Source organism: Oryctolagus cuniculus, chromosome 10 (assembly GCF_964237555.1).
Source record: "Oryctolagus cuniculus chromosome 10, mOryCun1.1, whole genome shotgun sequence".
Taxonomy (NCBI): domain Eukaryota; kingdom Metazoa; phylum Chordata; class Mammalia; order Lagomorpha; family Leporidae; genus Oryctolagus; species Oryctolagus cuniculus.
Genome location: NC_091441.1, coordinates 95,138,360 through 95,153,867, shown reverse-complemented (window position 1 = coordinate 95,153,867; position 15,508 = coordinate 95,138,360). Strand labels below are relative to the sequence as shown.

General features: G+C 46.7%; 1 protein-coding gene across 4 annotated transcripts in view; it reads left to right on the top strand.

Annotated features, from left to right (window-relative positions):
* The window catches only part of CACNA2D3 (calcium voltage-gated channel auxiliary subunit alpha2delta 3), an 879,489-nt gene that overhangs the window by 552,840 nt on the left and 311,141 nt on the right, over window positions 1-15,508 (top strand). The window lies entirely within an intron of this gene.

Here is a 15,508-nt window from a genome sequence, read left to right as displayed (position 1 = left end):
CTGACAATGGATTCTTTCATCTTCTGGATTTCTTAACGGTGAACCTGTCTGTTGGGGAGACTTTGGCAGTCGCAGAATTGCTATGGCCAACAGCAACCCAGGGTCTGGATTCTGTTCTCTAGTTCCTGGGGGACAGCACTGCAAAGCTGTGGAAGGCATGGCCTCCAAGAAGCCTCAAACGCTCACTCTTCACCTGGTCGTATCCCGCTGGGCTCAAGGCACCTTTCATGTCCTACGGAAAGAGGAGTAAAACGAAATGCAGGATGGAACGCGGGAAACAAGCTTCCAGCTGCTAACACACAGATGAACGGGGTTTGACGCTGCTCTGCAGCTCCCCCGTGAGCCTTCATATAGCCATGGGCCTCGTGCACTGTGAGAGGGCGCAGCTTCTGGTTAATTTTAAGGGTGACATCCGAATGAAACCAGGTTAATAGCATGTCATCTCCCCTTCTTCAGTGTGTACTTGAGCTGTAAGTCATACATTTTCATACCAGTGTCACAGATGACATACAGACATGGACTCAAGGATTGGGCCCCTGTGTGCCCTCTGCTGCCTCACACAGAGCTGGACACATAGTAGATTTTAGTGAATATTCATTGAATGGACTTGAATAGATACTTTTGTCTTTTAATTGAAAATATTTTTCTTTTTAAAAACTATTGCGTGTTATGAGAAATTTGTTTTTAAAAAAGGAAGGCATTGAACAAGAAATAAGTGTCCACCATTACCCAACCTCCAGAGGAGCATATTTATTTCCATTATTTTAGATAAAGTAATTTTTAAACATTTATTTATTTTAAATTACAAAAATTTATTTGTGAGGGAGGGAGAGAGGGGGAGGGAGAGAGCAAGCTCCTATTCACTGGTTAACTCACCAATGCGGATAATGGCTGAGGCTAGACCAGGGCTGAAGCCAGGAGCTGGGAACATGATCCAAGTTTTGCACCATTGCTTGCCCTGCTGCCTTGCCTTCCTGACCCTTGCACTGACAGGAAGCTGAAGCTGGGAGCCAGAGCTGGGAATCAAACCTAGGCACTGTGACGTAGGGCATGGGTCTCTTAAGTGCTGTGCGTGAGTGCTCGCTCCCTTCCATACTTTTTCTACACACACACACGTAGATACTTATAAATGTGATCAGAATGCACACGGCATTTTAGAACATCTTTTCTTCATTGAGTGGTGCTTTTCCAAGCCATTAAGTGATCAACGTTATCAGTATTTGTAATGACTTCAGAGCCTTCGTGATTGATTGTACTAGAATTCATTCCCCTTTTGTGATACATTCAGGTGTCACAGTGACAGTGCTGTCACATATACCCCTTAAGCTAAATCTTCGTTTCGCCATATGGTTGTTTCCTTGCATTTGTTTCCTCGAAGTAGAATTGCTGTGTCAAAGGTTATATGCATTTTACATGTTTGGTAGATATGGCCAAGTTATTTTCAGAAAGCTTATGCCGGTTTCCATTCTCACCATCAGAAAAACCATTTCCCAATACTCCTGTCATTAACAAGTCATTTTCAATCGATAGAAAAAAAAAAAAAAACTACCCCAAAACTCTTGTTTGTGTTTGTATTTGTGCTCAAAAGTGAGGTTGAACATTTTGTTCTCTGGTTTTTGTTTGTTTTGTTGCTATGGATATTTCTTCCTCTCTCTTCTGCTGGCTCATATCTTATTCTGTTCCTGCATTCTCACGGCATAGTGTAGCGACTAAGAAAATGAGGCCTTCGGACTCCTTTGGAGTCCCATATGGTTTAAAGTGTCCAACATCTGTCACTTACCTGCTGTGTACCTGGGACAGGCTCCTAAACTTTCTAACCCTCAGTTTTTTCAAAAAAGATTTGTTTATTTGAAAGGCAGAGTTATAAGGAGGGAAGGAGGGAGGTAGGGGTGGGGGAAAGAGAGAGACAGAGACAGAGAGAGAGAGAGAGGAAAGAGAGTGTGTCTTTTATCCACTAGTTCACTCCCCAAATAGCCACAGTAGCCATGGCTGGGCCAGGCTGAAGCCAGAAGCCTGGCACTCTGGGTACATCTCCTGCTTGGGATCTTCTACTGCTTCTCCAGGTGCATTAACAGAGCTCAGTTGGAAGTAGAGCAGCCAGGACTCAAATTGGTGCTCATAGGGGATGCTGGTGTCATGGCAGCACCTTCACCTGCTGTGCACCGCGCTGGCCCCGTCCGACTATTAGTTAAGAATGGTGATGCCTCCCTCATGCAATCTTATACATGACCTGGGGCCAGTGCGTAGCATCCTTAGTTTTAATACTTTATTATTATTTTTTTATTTTTTTGACAGGTAGAATTAGACAGTGAGAGAGAAAGAGACAGAGAAAAAGATCTTCTTTTTTCCGTTGGTTCATCCCCCAAGTGGCTGCTATGGCTGGCACGTTGTGGGCAGCGCTCTGCACAGATCCGAAGCCAGGAGCCAGGTGCTTCCTCCTGGTCTCCCATGCAGGTGCAGGGCCCTAGGACCTGGGCCATCCTCCACTGCCTTCCCGGGCCACAGCAGAGAGCTGGACTGGAAGAGGAGCAACCGGGACAGAATCTGGTGCCCCAACTGGGACTAGAACCCGGGGTGCCGGCACCGCAGGCAGAGGATTAGCCTAGTGAGCTGCAGCGCCAGCAGTTTTAATACGTTAGTACTCATTTAATCCCTCTATTTCTTTGCCTGTTCTCATTCCATGTATCATGTTGGATTGTTCTCACTGGTGCTACACTGTGCCTTTTAACTGTCTGGGGAATCCACACTAATTTGCTTATCTGACAAACATACTGAAGCATCTTCTATGAGTTAGGTAAGGGAGTAAGTGTGGGGGAATAATAGTGGAGAAAACTAATATCGTATCCCCACAGAAAGGCTTACATTCCTCTGTGCATGAATGTGGTTGTAGAGACAGAGTAAGAGTGAGAGTGAGTGAGCACAGGACATAGCAAAATTGCAAACAGATAAAACAACTAAATTACACCTATTTCTTTGGAGAAGACCAATAGGAGCCAAGACAGAGGATAAAGTGGGAAGTTGTTATATATAAAATGAGGAGGGCCTTTCCAAGATGGGAAATTTCATGATGAGACCTAAAGGAAGAGAAGAAGATAGCTATGCTAAAATATTTCAGTGTAGCGTAAGCAGCATGTGCAAAGGCCCTGCGGCATGAAAGAACCTCAGGTGTTAGAGGGATTATAAAAAGACCAGTCTGGGAGGAGGGTGGTGGGTGGGAATTCAGCATTTGGGGTAACCTGAGGTGGGATTATGGAACAAGATAGGGACCAGAGGGTTTGGGGGCAGGTTGGTTCGAAGTCAGTGGAAGTCCCCTACAGAGTTTTGAACAAAGAAAGGGAATTGATTCCTGTTATCAAAAACTCTCTCTGGGGCTGAATAGTAAAGGAAGAGCTCGGGTAAGAGTCCAGCTAGTCTTCCAGGTGATAGGCATTGGTGACATGGATTAAGGTATTGGAGGAGGTGATAAGAAGGCATCAGAATTGGATTAGCAGGAAGTTTGCAAATAAGTTATTTTTCCATTTGTGCCATTAATTAGGACCATTTTAACACTGGCTGTCATCAGAAGTCATCCAGTGCTCTGAAAAAGTGGATTTCCAAGCTCAGGCAGATACCCTGACCCCTCCCTCTGGTGCAGTGGGCACCAAAGCTGTGTCTGCAAATTGGCTGCTCCGAGAAACAGCTGCATTTTCCAGAGTGATGTGTAAAACGGAGGCTTGCAGAACCTCCTGCAGCCACTAGAGCTCTTGGCTTGGACCAGTCTCCAAGCTCCCGACTGGGGGAAATACATTTTGAAAAGTTAAAAAATCAGTTCCAGCACACAAAATCTATGTTTCTCTTCTCTTGATCCCTGGGTCTGGCCTAGCAGTTAAGCCACTGGTGAAGATGCCATGTCCCATGACAGAGTACATGGGTTCAGTCTTTGATTGTGGCTCCTGGCACCAGCTTCCTACTGAGGCAGATCCCGAGACACAGTAGTGATGACAGGTAATTGGGTTCATTCCACTCGCTCAGGTGACCTGGATTATGTTTCCAGTTCCCAGCTCCAGCCTGACCCAGTCTCTGACTCTCAAATAATTTCAAAGAAAATCCTCACCATACAAAACAACAAACAAAAGCATGGTGGGGCCAGTGTTATGGTGCAATGCATTAAGTCACTGCTTGTGATGCGGGTGTCCTGTATCACCGCTGGTTCAAGTCCTGGCTGCTCTGCTTTTGAATCAGCTCCCTGCTCATGCACCTGGGAAGACAGCAGAAGATGACCCAAGTACTTGTCCCACTTCCACCCACGTGGGAGCTCCAGAGGGAGTTCCGGGCTCCTGGCTTCAGCATGGCCAAGGCTTGGCTGTTGTAGCCGTTTGGACAGTGAACCAGCAGATAGAAAATTGCTGTCTGTCTCTCCTTGTCTCTCTGTCACTCTACCTTCCAAATAAATAAAATGCATATTTAAAAAAGCCATGATAATAAGGAAAAAATGGAGACCAGCTCTCCAGACTATCAACTTTATTCTAGTTAGTGTATACTTTTCTGTGAAAATTCATGTCTCTTCTTGTTCTACATTTCTCTGGTTTATTTGCTGCCTCCCCACTGCTCCTCTTTGCTTTCACGTCCATTCCTGCACCGGGGGTGCAGCTTCTCCAGTGGATGGAAAGCTGCTTGAGCCCTGGGGGGCTTGTTGTCCCCTGTGCACTCACCTGCCGCCCTCCTGGTCCCACAGTGCCCTTCTCGCCCGCTTGCTTTACCCCCAGTACTGCTTGTCTCCTATGTGTAAGACTTGGGGAGGAAAAGCAGGAGAACCTGGGGAGTCCTGGAGAGTCATTTCCAGGAGCAAAGACCTGGGGGAGGGATCAGAAAGTATTCTTTTGGCTGCATGTGTTCCTCTTGCCAGTGTGTAAGGCATGTGCAGGGCACAGGACAGCTCTGCAGTGACAAGGACCTGGCGTGTGTGTCATACTCAGGGAAGCCATGCTGTCTGGGCTCGGGGAGAGACTGCAGTGGGAGCACAGCTCTGGAAGCAGATGGCATTCTCCAGGGCTTTACAATGGGGCTTTGACCAAAGAGGAACAATGAGTATGTGCCCCTCGTGTAGGTCACGGCGGGGAGACAGAAACACTGTTAAAAAATAGAAGATTATCTTCAGCCAACAGATTTTGAAAAGTCATAAATAGCCAATAACAGAGCAACAGGCTCTTCCCTTCCCTATCTCCCATCCATCTATCCATATCTCCTATGTCTTTGTCTTTCTCATTCTACAACAAAGTTATTTCAGGAACTTAACACCTCCACGAGGGCAGAGACCGCACTCTCCTGCTCAGAGACCATGTTTCTCCTCCTCTTTGCATCTCCAGCTCTGAGTAGGATGTTTGATATTGGACAGGTGTCCAGTTAATGTTTGATGGATGGAAGGGTAAGTGGGAGGGCAGGTAGATGGACAACAGAAAAGACACCAGGAATAAGAAGTCAGCAGGAAAGCAAAAGGGGCGCTGGGGCAGGGGCACCTCAGAACACCTCATCTCTGTTGGGGCTGTGCAGTCCTCCGCCTGAGCCGGTTTGTCCATGCAAGAAGGAACCTTGGACAGCTGTGCGTCTCACAGTCGGTAAGGCTGAAATTTAACAGGAGCTCAGAATAAAATGTAACTCTTATTAATTGAATACAAGACATTAATTTCCCTCTAGGGTTTCTGGAAAAGAAGATAATGGTCCCCTGAGAGCCTTGACTTGCTCTCCTGCCCCAGCCACTGGAGGCTACTACTCACTGACCTCGTAATGTTAGCACTGTACAGTAGGGTCTGCAGCAAGGGGGTCTTGGGAGCATTGGAAGCCCCAGAGAAGGCCGATGGTGGTGGAAAGATAATGAACCTGAATGGATTGCCAAAGCCCCATGGTGGGTCTAGACACCGGCTCTCCCTTCCCCGCTGCAAGGAGCCACGTCCCTAGCTGTCTGCCCTCTGCAGAATCACAGGTAAAACAGAGTGAACCCTGTCTTCAGCAATCTCCTCCTCATTACTGATGAGCCCGTGATTTCCCTTCCTGACAGTAAGCCCCACAAGGTGCTAGGTGAAGTGACAGCAGGAACTGCTATTTTGAGCTAATGCTTAGTGACAGGCGGGATTGGTTAGGAAACTAGAAGTGACAGGAACCTTGGGAGAAAGCAACTGTGCTATCTCAGGATTCACGGAAGTTGTTGGTTCAATTGAGTTTGAGAATGATTTGGACAGAATTCCAGACCCCCCCCACCCCTTGACCTATAACCTGCTGCTGTGCTGACTCATCAGGGTGCGATGCAGGGGATGCCGCACCCAGGGGCGTGCTGCTTCTTACTGAGCAGCTGTGGCCCCACAGCCTGATGGGCAAATCTTGAGGGCACCGTCTATGCCCACGGCCAAGTGAGTCTTGGTCCTGCAGCCCCATCCATGCCTCTCCAGTCCAGAGGGAGGGGAGGCAATGGGAAACAAACTCGGGGGAGGAAGCACATTAAAGAAAGGCGGCTTCTTTCTGAGGTCCAGAGAGACACACCCAATCGTGTCTGCAAGCTCCACACCCCAGGCCATCCCTTGTTCGATTTTTTTCCTCCTTAGGGTCCAGGCACTGAGGGTCATTGACGGTCTCCTTTCAGAAAGCACTCTTTCCCTTTTATTGCATTCATCCCCCAACCTCTAATATTTTGGTTTATTTGATCCGTTTTACAGCCACCCTGCCACTTGGGTTCTGTGATGTTAACAAATTTACAAGTAAGGAAAATGAGACTTGGAAAGATCAAGCAGTTCACCCAAGGTCTTGGTGCTTGGTTGGGGGAGATCCAGATTCCGAATTCAGGTCTAATTCCCAACCCTGTTCTGCAACCATTGTGCTCTGCACGCCTGTGCACTCCATCTTCTCTCTGTCTTCCACTTAACGATGCTGTCCGTCCAGTGTTCATTGTAGGGGAGGAGAAACTTCCACGCCGAGTGTCTCGGAGCAGCAAGTGTCACATCGCTGCTCTAAATATGCTTTTTTCTCTACTCAGTAATCCCTAAAGCAGGCAGTTATTTGAAATACGATTGGCTTCAGTCTTTACCTGGCTTCACCCTGAAATCAAGGGGTTGACTCCTGGGAAGAAACATATAAAACTGCTCATCTACCCACAGGGGGCCTTGGATGAGACACTGTTTCTTTGGCTTGTGAGTATGAGCCTGAAATAACAAAAATCAGAGCTATTTCCTGACCCCATCTCTTCATATTTTACCACTGAGCTTCGATGTAAAAAGAAACCAAGGGAACCAAGCACAGGGAAAGTAAAACTTGAACCAACTGCTAGCAGGTTAGCGTGGAAAAATAAGGAAGTATCAAAGTGGAGTCTGCTGACAGTGCAGGAAAGAGCCCCAGTGCTAATGCATTCAAGTGTGTCTGATACCAACTTGTTTGACTTCCAAGATGTGTGAAAAGAAATGGAGAAAAATTGGGTGACTAATACTTGTATTTACTGAGACTGTGTTGCACACTGGGCCCTGAGTTGGGCACCATTGCCTCCACCTGGTCTCCTAAGACCTGTATTTCTGCTTGGAAGGAGAAATAGATACAACTCAAATCAACAAATCATTAGGATAAATTCAGAATGTACTGAATTTCATGAAAGAAAGAAAAGGAGAGAGAGGTATGTCGGTAACTGGGTTGCATGGGAGTTAGCTGAGGTGAGGAACATTCCAAGAATGTTGGACAGATGCAAAGACCCCAAACCAGGAGTTTGGTATGTTTCTTGATTTTCCAAAGCATCTTAACTGTGTTAGGAATTTGGAGTGCAGGTGTTTTCCAACTCCGACGGGATGACTGTGGAAAGCTGTGAGCCACAGAATGTTGTTCTGTGGTAGTTTCCATTGTAGTCCCATAGTTTCATGCACAAAATTTGCCATCCCTATTTGTGGATCACTTAGTACCCCTATTATACCAGAGGATTTTGTGATCTGTTTTGCTTAAGCTGATGGCTTCTCTCATGTGAGTTCATCAGGTTGTTCATAGTGTTGAATCTATACCTCTTAGAAGAAGGGGCATACTTATGATCAAATATGAGAAGTATCCAAAAAGTTCATGGAAAATGCACATTGTGAAAAAAACCATGCATGGATTTCAAAAGTTTTTTTGCACCAAAATAAGCTTATCTTTTCAATTCCTTGTCCGTTAACTTTGTGAAGTATCTTCTTCATTGTCTCAGATGGTAAAGAGGTCTCAGGGTAAAGGAACCGGGAGAGCTTCCCAGCCATCCAGCTCATACTCCTGCAGCTTGACTCTGGGAGATGGGTTTGTTCCAGGAGTTTTTGTCTGAGCAGACAAGGGTTTTGATGGTATTGGCCACTCCATAAGCATTTGAATGCTGGAGTCTATGGGTTCACAAATGAATGAAAGGAAGGTCTTATCTGCCTGTCCATTCTATCCCTGCTTCTTTAATTGTGATCTTGTAACTCTGACAAGATGTACATCATAAAAACCCATGGTTTCCATTGACGACTGTACTTTGTCAGAGTTTCTCATTTTTCTACCTTGTTCCTCCAAGTTGAGGATTCACTCCCCTTGTGTCCTTGGGATTTGGTCATGGATGGTCAGTAACTAGTCTCACTGACTCATCAGAAAATGGACATGTAACTGAACAAATGGACATAGTTCTCCTGTTAACAAGTACTTCAGATGAGGAAGCCCCCCTTAATTGTCCAAAGAACACAGTTTGTTTTTGAGGAATTGATAATGCAGAATATAAGAGATACAGAAGACAAAGGTGTTTAACCTGAGATCTAGAGGTCCCTAGGGGATCCAGGTCTGGTCTTTTGTGGAGGAGATGCCCCAAGTTCATGACTCTTCTGTGAAATTGTGATTGTATAGACTTGGAAATTTGGGGAAAGGAGGAGAAATTCTATAGCCCCTTCAAATTCTCCGTGCATCTGTGAATCTCTAAAGATTAACAGAAGTAGCAATTTTTACACCTCTAGTGTTTCTCTGTGTTGGGGTTGTCAACACCGTTTTCCTTGGCAATCATGGACACCAGAAGACTTGATCAGACACTCCTAGAGGAACAGTCCTCCTAAGAGCCGATTTCTCTTCCACCAAACCTCTGGGTAGGGTGAGGGAGATGTCTTTGGATAGAAGATTTGTCTTTTCTTGACTGACTTTTTTTTTAATTTGTTTATTTACTTGAAAGAGTTACAAAGAGAGAAAAGGAAAGGCAGAGAGAGAGAGAGGTCTTCTATCTGCTGGTTCACTCCCCAGATGGCTGCCAAGGGCTGGAGCTGCGCTAATCTGAAGCCAGGGGCTCCTGTTGGATCTCCCACGCAGGTGCAGGGCCCCAAGGACTTGGGCCAGCTTCTACTCCTTTCCCAGGCCATAGCACAGAGCTGGATGTGAAGTGGAGCAGCTGGGACTCGAACTGGTGCCCATATGGGATGCCAGCACTGCAGGCAGTGGCTTTACCTGCTACACCACAGTGCCGGCCCCAACTTTATTTTTACTGCCACAAGTATTCTGAAACAGAATGGAATGCAACTCCAGCTTTCCTGGACTCGTTGCTTCTGCCCTATCATTTCACCCCTAATGGAATGCAACTCCAGCTTTCCTGGACTCGTTGCTTCTGCCCTATCATTTCACCCCTACCATGTCATCTGTAGTGACCACGGTGAGCTGGGTGAGCCACCTGTCAGGGGTGGTGAAAGCACAGGTCAGGGGGTTTGATAACTTGCTCAGGATTATGAAGCCAGGAAATGTTAGCCTGGAACCCATGGCTGCTGATTGCTGGTTGTTAAAGGGTATCTAGAGTTTGTGTAAATCATGTACGATAAGGCTCACAGGCATAAAATGATGATTATGAAGGAAGAATTTTGTTATACATGCTCCTTAACTTATAATGAGGTTACATCCTGATTTACTCATTGTAGACTGCAAATGTCTTGTGAGTCAGAAATGTATTATGTACACCTGTGCTGCCTAACAGCCCAGCGTAGCAACACAGTGCACTGTGCAGTGGCAGTGGGAGCCACAACTCAGTGCTGAGCCTAGCAAGGAGAGGGTGGTACCTTCTGTCACTAGCCCAGGAGAAGCTCAAAGATCAAAATCTGACATGTGGTTTCTACCAAATATGCATTGCTTTAGTTCTACCACATAATCAAAAAAGTCTTCAGTTGATCCATCAGTAAGTTGAGGACTTTTCATGGAATCATAGTTCCCTCGAAGCAGAAGGCTGCCATGCATGGAAGGGCTGTGCAGGGAAGCGCTGAGGCAACATGAGTGGGCAGAGGAGAGGAACCTGGAGGGCTGAAGCCCTTGTGATGGTTCTCATGGAAACAAGGCACCAGGAAAGGCAAGCAGGTTGAGGGTTGGATAGTCTGGGTGATTTCAGCAGGCACTGGGTATAGGGGAACTCTGGTAGACAGATACCTGGCCTTGGGGTGATTAGGGCAGGTGAGCACCTGAAAGGTGTTGGCCCTGGATTAGTTCCTTTGCAGATCAAAGATGCATTTGCAAGAAAATGGTTTGCTATCTCCAGGAAGTAGTTAACCCTGGAAGGGGTGATCCCTACTGGGCCAGCAATTCCCCAGATGCATTAAAAATACAGAAAATAGGGGGTGGTGCTGTGGTGTAGCAGGTAAAGCTGCCACATGCAGTGCCAGTATCCCATGTGGGTGCCTCTTCCTCTCCCTCATCCCTCCTCCCCCTCAGCCTCCCTCCCTCTGCCTCTCTGTAACTCTGCCTTTCAAATAAATAAATCTAAAAAAATTTGCAGGAAATAAAAGACGTAGTTAACACCCTGACAGTGCCCCTGAATGAAGTCCGTGGAGCTAGGCAGTCTGCGCAATTGTGTCAGCCACCTTGAGGGATGCTTGGAGCTTTACTTCTCACTGTTAAGTTGTGTGCAGGCCTCGTTCCATTGGGCCAACCCCAGGTTGTAGCGTTTGGGTGTCTGAGAGGCACCTGTCTCCTTTACCTTGACAGAACAGCTGGCTGTAAGACTGGACTTTCCTCTCGCTGGCCAGAAGGTTACAAATGACATTTATAAACAAAAACTGGGATATTTTTCAATACCACACATGAAGAATCAGCCATTTCTGCTTGGGTGGAAGGAGATTATACAGACTCTTAGATTATCCCCCAAATGACAGTCCATTCTTCATAATGATCTATGATATTCATTTGTTGGAATGTTATTACTTTTGTAATTTAATTCAATTTAGCCCATTTTATTGCTGCTCAGGGCATAGTTGCCTGTCCCATTCTTCTGGATAAGGATGTTTCTTCTTTTTATTATGAGCATGATAGCTTCTAGATTAAAGCAGCCTGCTCAATAGAACCGTTTCCCTTGGAGTCAACTTTCTCTGAGCCCATCTCTACCCTTGTAGCATTTTCATGAAGATAAATATTGGCAGTGCTGTATGAGGCATTTTTGTGAATCACCCGATTCCAGCACTCCATCTTCATTGAGAAATTAATTTTATTCACAAACGTTTCTCTGCTCTAAAAATCATGGAAATGAGTAAATAATAACAAGAAGAGCTGGTAAGAAATATCTTTTTGTGAAGATGCAGATTTAGAACGTATCTGGTAGCATCAAATTGACAATAAAACATAAAGGCCTCAGGAAACCTCTTTCTACAGCTAAAGTCATTCATCATTTTGCGAAGTTCAGCAAGTGTTAGGGGATCATTGATCAGTGAGTCCAAGGGGACGTGAGCAAGTGTGAAGGCTTGAAGGGGACTGCACATGCCGGTGCCCAGGAGGCTGCCGCTGAGAACCGTGGCTGTGAGCATCCTCTGCCACTGGGCAGGTTTCATAGCAAGTATCATGTATGCGAGCACACTCTGAGAACTTGGTGCAACATGGAATTAGCTAGAAGCTTAGCCTCAGCCGCTTGATACAGTGGTTAAAACGCTACTCGGGATACCTGCCCTCCATAGCAGAGTGCCTAAGTTCCAGTCCCAGTGTTTCTCCCAATTCCGGCTTCCTGCTAATACGCACCCTGGGAGGCAGTGGTGATGACTCAAGTAGTTGGGACCCTGCCACTCACATGGGAGAGCTGGATTGGGCTCCTGGCTTCATCCTGACCCAGCCCCAGTTGTTACAAGCATTTGGAGGGTGAACCAGAGGGTGGGAGTTAACATTCCCTCTCTCCCTTGCCCTTGCCCTCCCCCTCCCTCCGTCTCCTTCCGCCCACATTTTTCGCCTCTCCCTCTCCCTCCCTCTCTTCCTCTGTTTCAAATTAAAAAAGTTAAAAAACAGAGTTTATTTTGGTACAAAAATTTTGAAAACCATGCACAGTTTTTTTTTTCAGAATACTTATTTTCCATGACCTTTGTGAAGTACCCTTGTATCCCTATAATCCATATAAATTGTGTGTTTTTAAAAGTTAGAAGTCATAGATTTGTAACTGCATGCTATGTTTTAATTACAGGTTGCTTTATTTTTTTTCTGTAAAAGAGTGAACTGTGGATTTGGAGGCCCTTGAGAGCCCTGTCCCCAGCCTCTTCCTCTTCCTCTGGGAGCAGGAGTGGGTTATTGTCATTCCAAGGAGCAGTGCTGCCTCCTGAAGAGCCCGCTTGCTCCGCAGCCTGCAGACCTGCCCCTGCCGAGGGAGGAAGAAAGTGTAGTTGGCTAGCGGAGTCTGACGGCATCTGGTGTTCCTGCCTGCTCAGACTGACAGAGGCTGCTCTAAAGTGTCATCTTGATCCGGCTCCTCCACTTTTTGTTCAGCCACCTACTGGCTTGTAAATAGGCTCTGTCTTTAGCAACCTCTAGGAACAGCATTCTTGGAAATGGCCCTCATGATTTCTTACTTCTCAGCCCACTTCCCTTGGCTCAGACCTGATCTTGATTTTTTTTAACTTTTATTTAGTAAATATAATTTTCCAAAGTACAGTTTATGGATTACAATGGCTTTTTCCCCCCATAACTTCCCTCCCACCCCTCCCATCTCCCGCTCCCTCTCCGATTCCATTCACATTGATTCATTTTCAATTATTTTTATATACAGAAGATCGATTTAGTATATATTAAGTAAAGATTTCATCAGTTTGCACCCACACAGAACACAAAGTGTGAAATACTGTTTGAGTACTAGTTTTAGGCCACTTGTGCCAGACCCACCATAGGCATTTAGGGAAAAAAAAAAAAAAAAAAAAAAAGGAGGTCCCAGGCCACCCCGGGGTGGAAGCCAGACCTCCCGTCTTCCACAAGGCAGTCTAGGCCCCTGGAGACTCTGATACCGGTAAATTCTGAGAGTGCTCATGGCACTGGCCGCGGCCTCTGTCGTCTCTCAGCTGGCGCGCTGCAGTGGCCCCCTCCTCACTACCTCTGTGTCTCCCCTTCTCCATGGTGGTGGTGCTCAAACTTGGCTGCATGCACACTGGGCTCTCAGCTGGGAGACTGAGAGTTGGGCCCTGCCTCCAGCGGCTCTGATACAACTGTCCTTAGATGACACAGACGCATCCGTGGGGAAATCTCCTGGGCAGCCTGATTGAGCCCGGGTGCTGTGCGTCCTCGCCCCGCTGCAGCGGGGATAGCCCTTCTGCGTGAAGTGTGAGCTCACACCAGGCTTCCCGTGGCTTTTGTTTTCCCTGTGACAATGGCTCAGGCTCTAACCATGGCCCACAGGGACCCACATGCTCCGGGACCCCTTGTCTCTGCACATTCACTCCCTGCAGCCTCCCACAGGTGCAGGTGACTCCATCGTATCTCCGTAGGCATCCCTGTCTCTGCACTTTGGTTCCCTTGCCTGCAGCATTCTTCCCCAGTGGCTGTAGGGATGGGCATCCTGCTTCCCATTTTGTTGAGGTCGCTGCTCAAAAATCACTTTATTGGGATCCTTCGTTTCTTCCTTTTTGAACTAGCAGCCCCCCCCCCCACACACACACACTCTCCATCCCTTTGTTTCTGCTTTATGGTCTTTGTCATTGTTTAATCTGACAAATGAGTATTACACAGCAATTTGCTAAGTGTTAGCATTTCACTCGAGGGAAAGCATAAAATCCTCTAGGGCCGAATGTGTTGTGTTTGTCCCCTGATACCCCCAGTACCCAGAATGGTACCTGGTGTATAGTAGTGATGTTTCAGAGAGCCGGGATGGAGTCCCACCTCCACTTCCAATCCAGATTCCTGCTAACATGCCTGGGAGGCAGCAGGTGATGACCCAAGTACTTGGGTTTCTGACTCCTGGGTGGGAGGGCGTTCCCGACTCCTGGCTCCAGCCTGAGATAGCCCCAGTTGTTGCAGGCATTTGGGGAATGAACCAGCAGAAGGAAGGAAGTGTTCTCTCCCTCTCTCTCTCTTTCTTTCTCCCTCCCCACCCCTTCCCCATCTCTCCCTGTCTCTGTCACTCTGCCTTATGAATAGATAAATAAAAGTTTAAAAAAGGAAGTTATTTGTGACAGATAGATGAGGACTGTCTCAGCATTGGTAAAGTCCTTGTCTTTATTGAAGGAGACCCACAGACAAAGACAGCCTGTTTTCTGGTTTGTGACTATCTATTTTAACTCTACTGGTAGCCACTTTTTCTATTTCAATGGCTGCAGGAAGGAGATGGTTTTACCCATTCTCTTTGCAAACTCATTCTTTATTCACTGAAGGCTGAGAGGCAGGGTGTATCCCTCTAGGTCTCTGCTGGGAATTGTACCTACATGTGTAAGAAGCAAAATTTGTTTTGGGGAAAAACTGGATTGAGATTTTGGTTTGTTTTATTGGGGAAAATTTTATACTAAGTTGATTAAATTAAGTGGCTTTGAAATTTGACATGTGTACCTCCCAACATTTTATTAAGCTTAATTGGGTTTGTAGAACATTTAAAGACCACCCAAACTTTTAAATGGAGCTCATCCTGAACTAATGGGCTGATGTTGGCATTTTTATCTCTGCCTCTGAGCTGCATTAATGAAAGTGCCATTCGTGCCTGTTGATGATGAGCACAGAGGCCTTGCTGGGGGTTCTGGGGTGCAGCCTGATGACCTCCCTGACCTGTACCTTGCTGGGGCTCCCTCTTATGATTGTCTGGGCTGTGCACCCGGCTTTCAGAACTGCCACAGTCAACTCTGTGCTCTTTGCCACAGTGGGAAAGGACGTGGGCTCAGAACACGTCAGTGGAAGTTGGCTTGCAGGCTGTTCTTAGGAAAGACACTTGCTATTGTTGGCAACGAAACCCATCAGATTACAGAACGTAATGAGGACTGTGTCACTCATGGAGGTTTTGCACTCAAACAAGCAGGAGGGTCCGGCTGACCTCGTGGGAAGATGCCGAGCCAGGGCTTCCCCTTTGCAACTCTCCTCACGTTCAGGGTTGGTTTCCATGCCACACCTCCTCTCCCTGCATCCTTACAGAATCATTCAGGAAGTGGCGGTGCCGTTGCCCTCTTCTCATTTATAATGGCCTTAAATGACTAAAGCAATGCTGGTTCATTTGTAAACTCGTTCACGTGATGTGAACGTTTGTGAAGTGAAATTGAGAAAATAGCATCTGGGGGTGAGTGTTTGTCCTGGCGCTTAAGCCGCCAGTGAATGTGCCGGGCTCCCT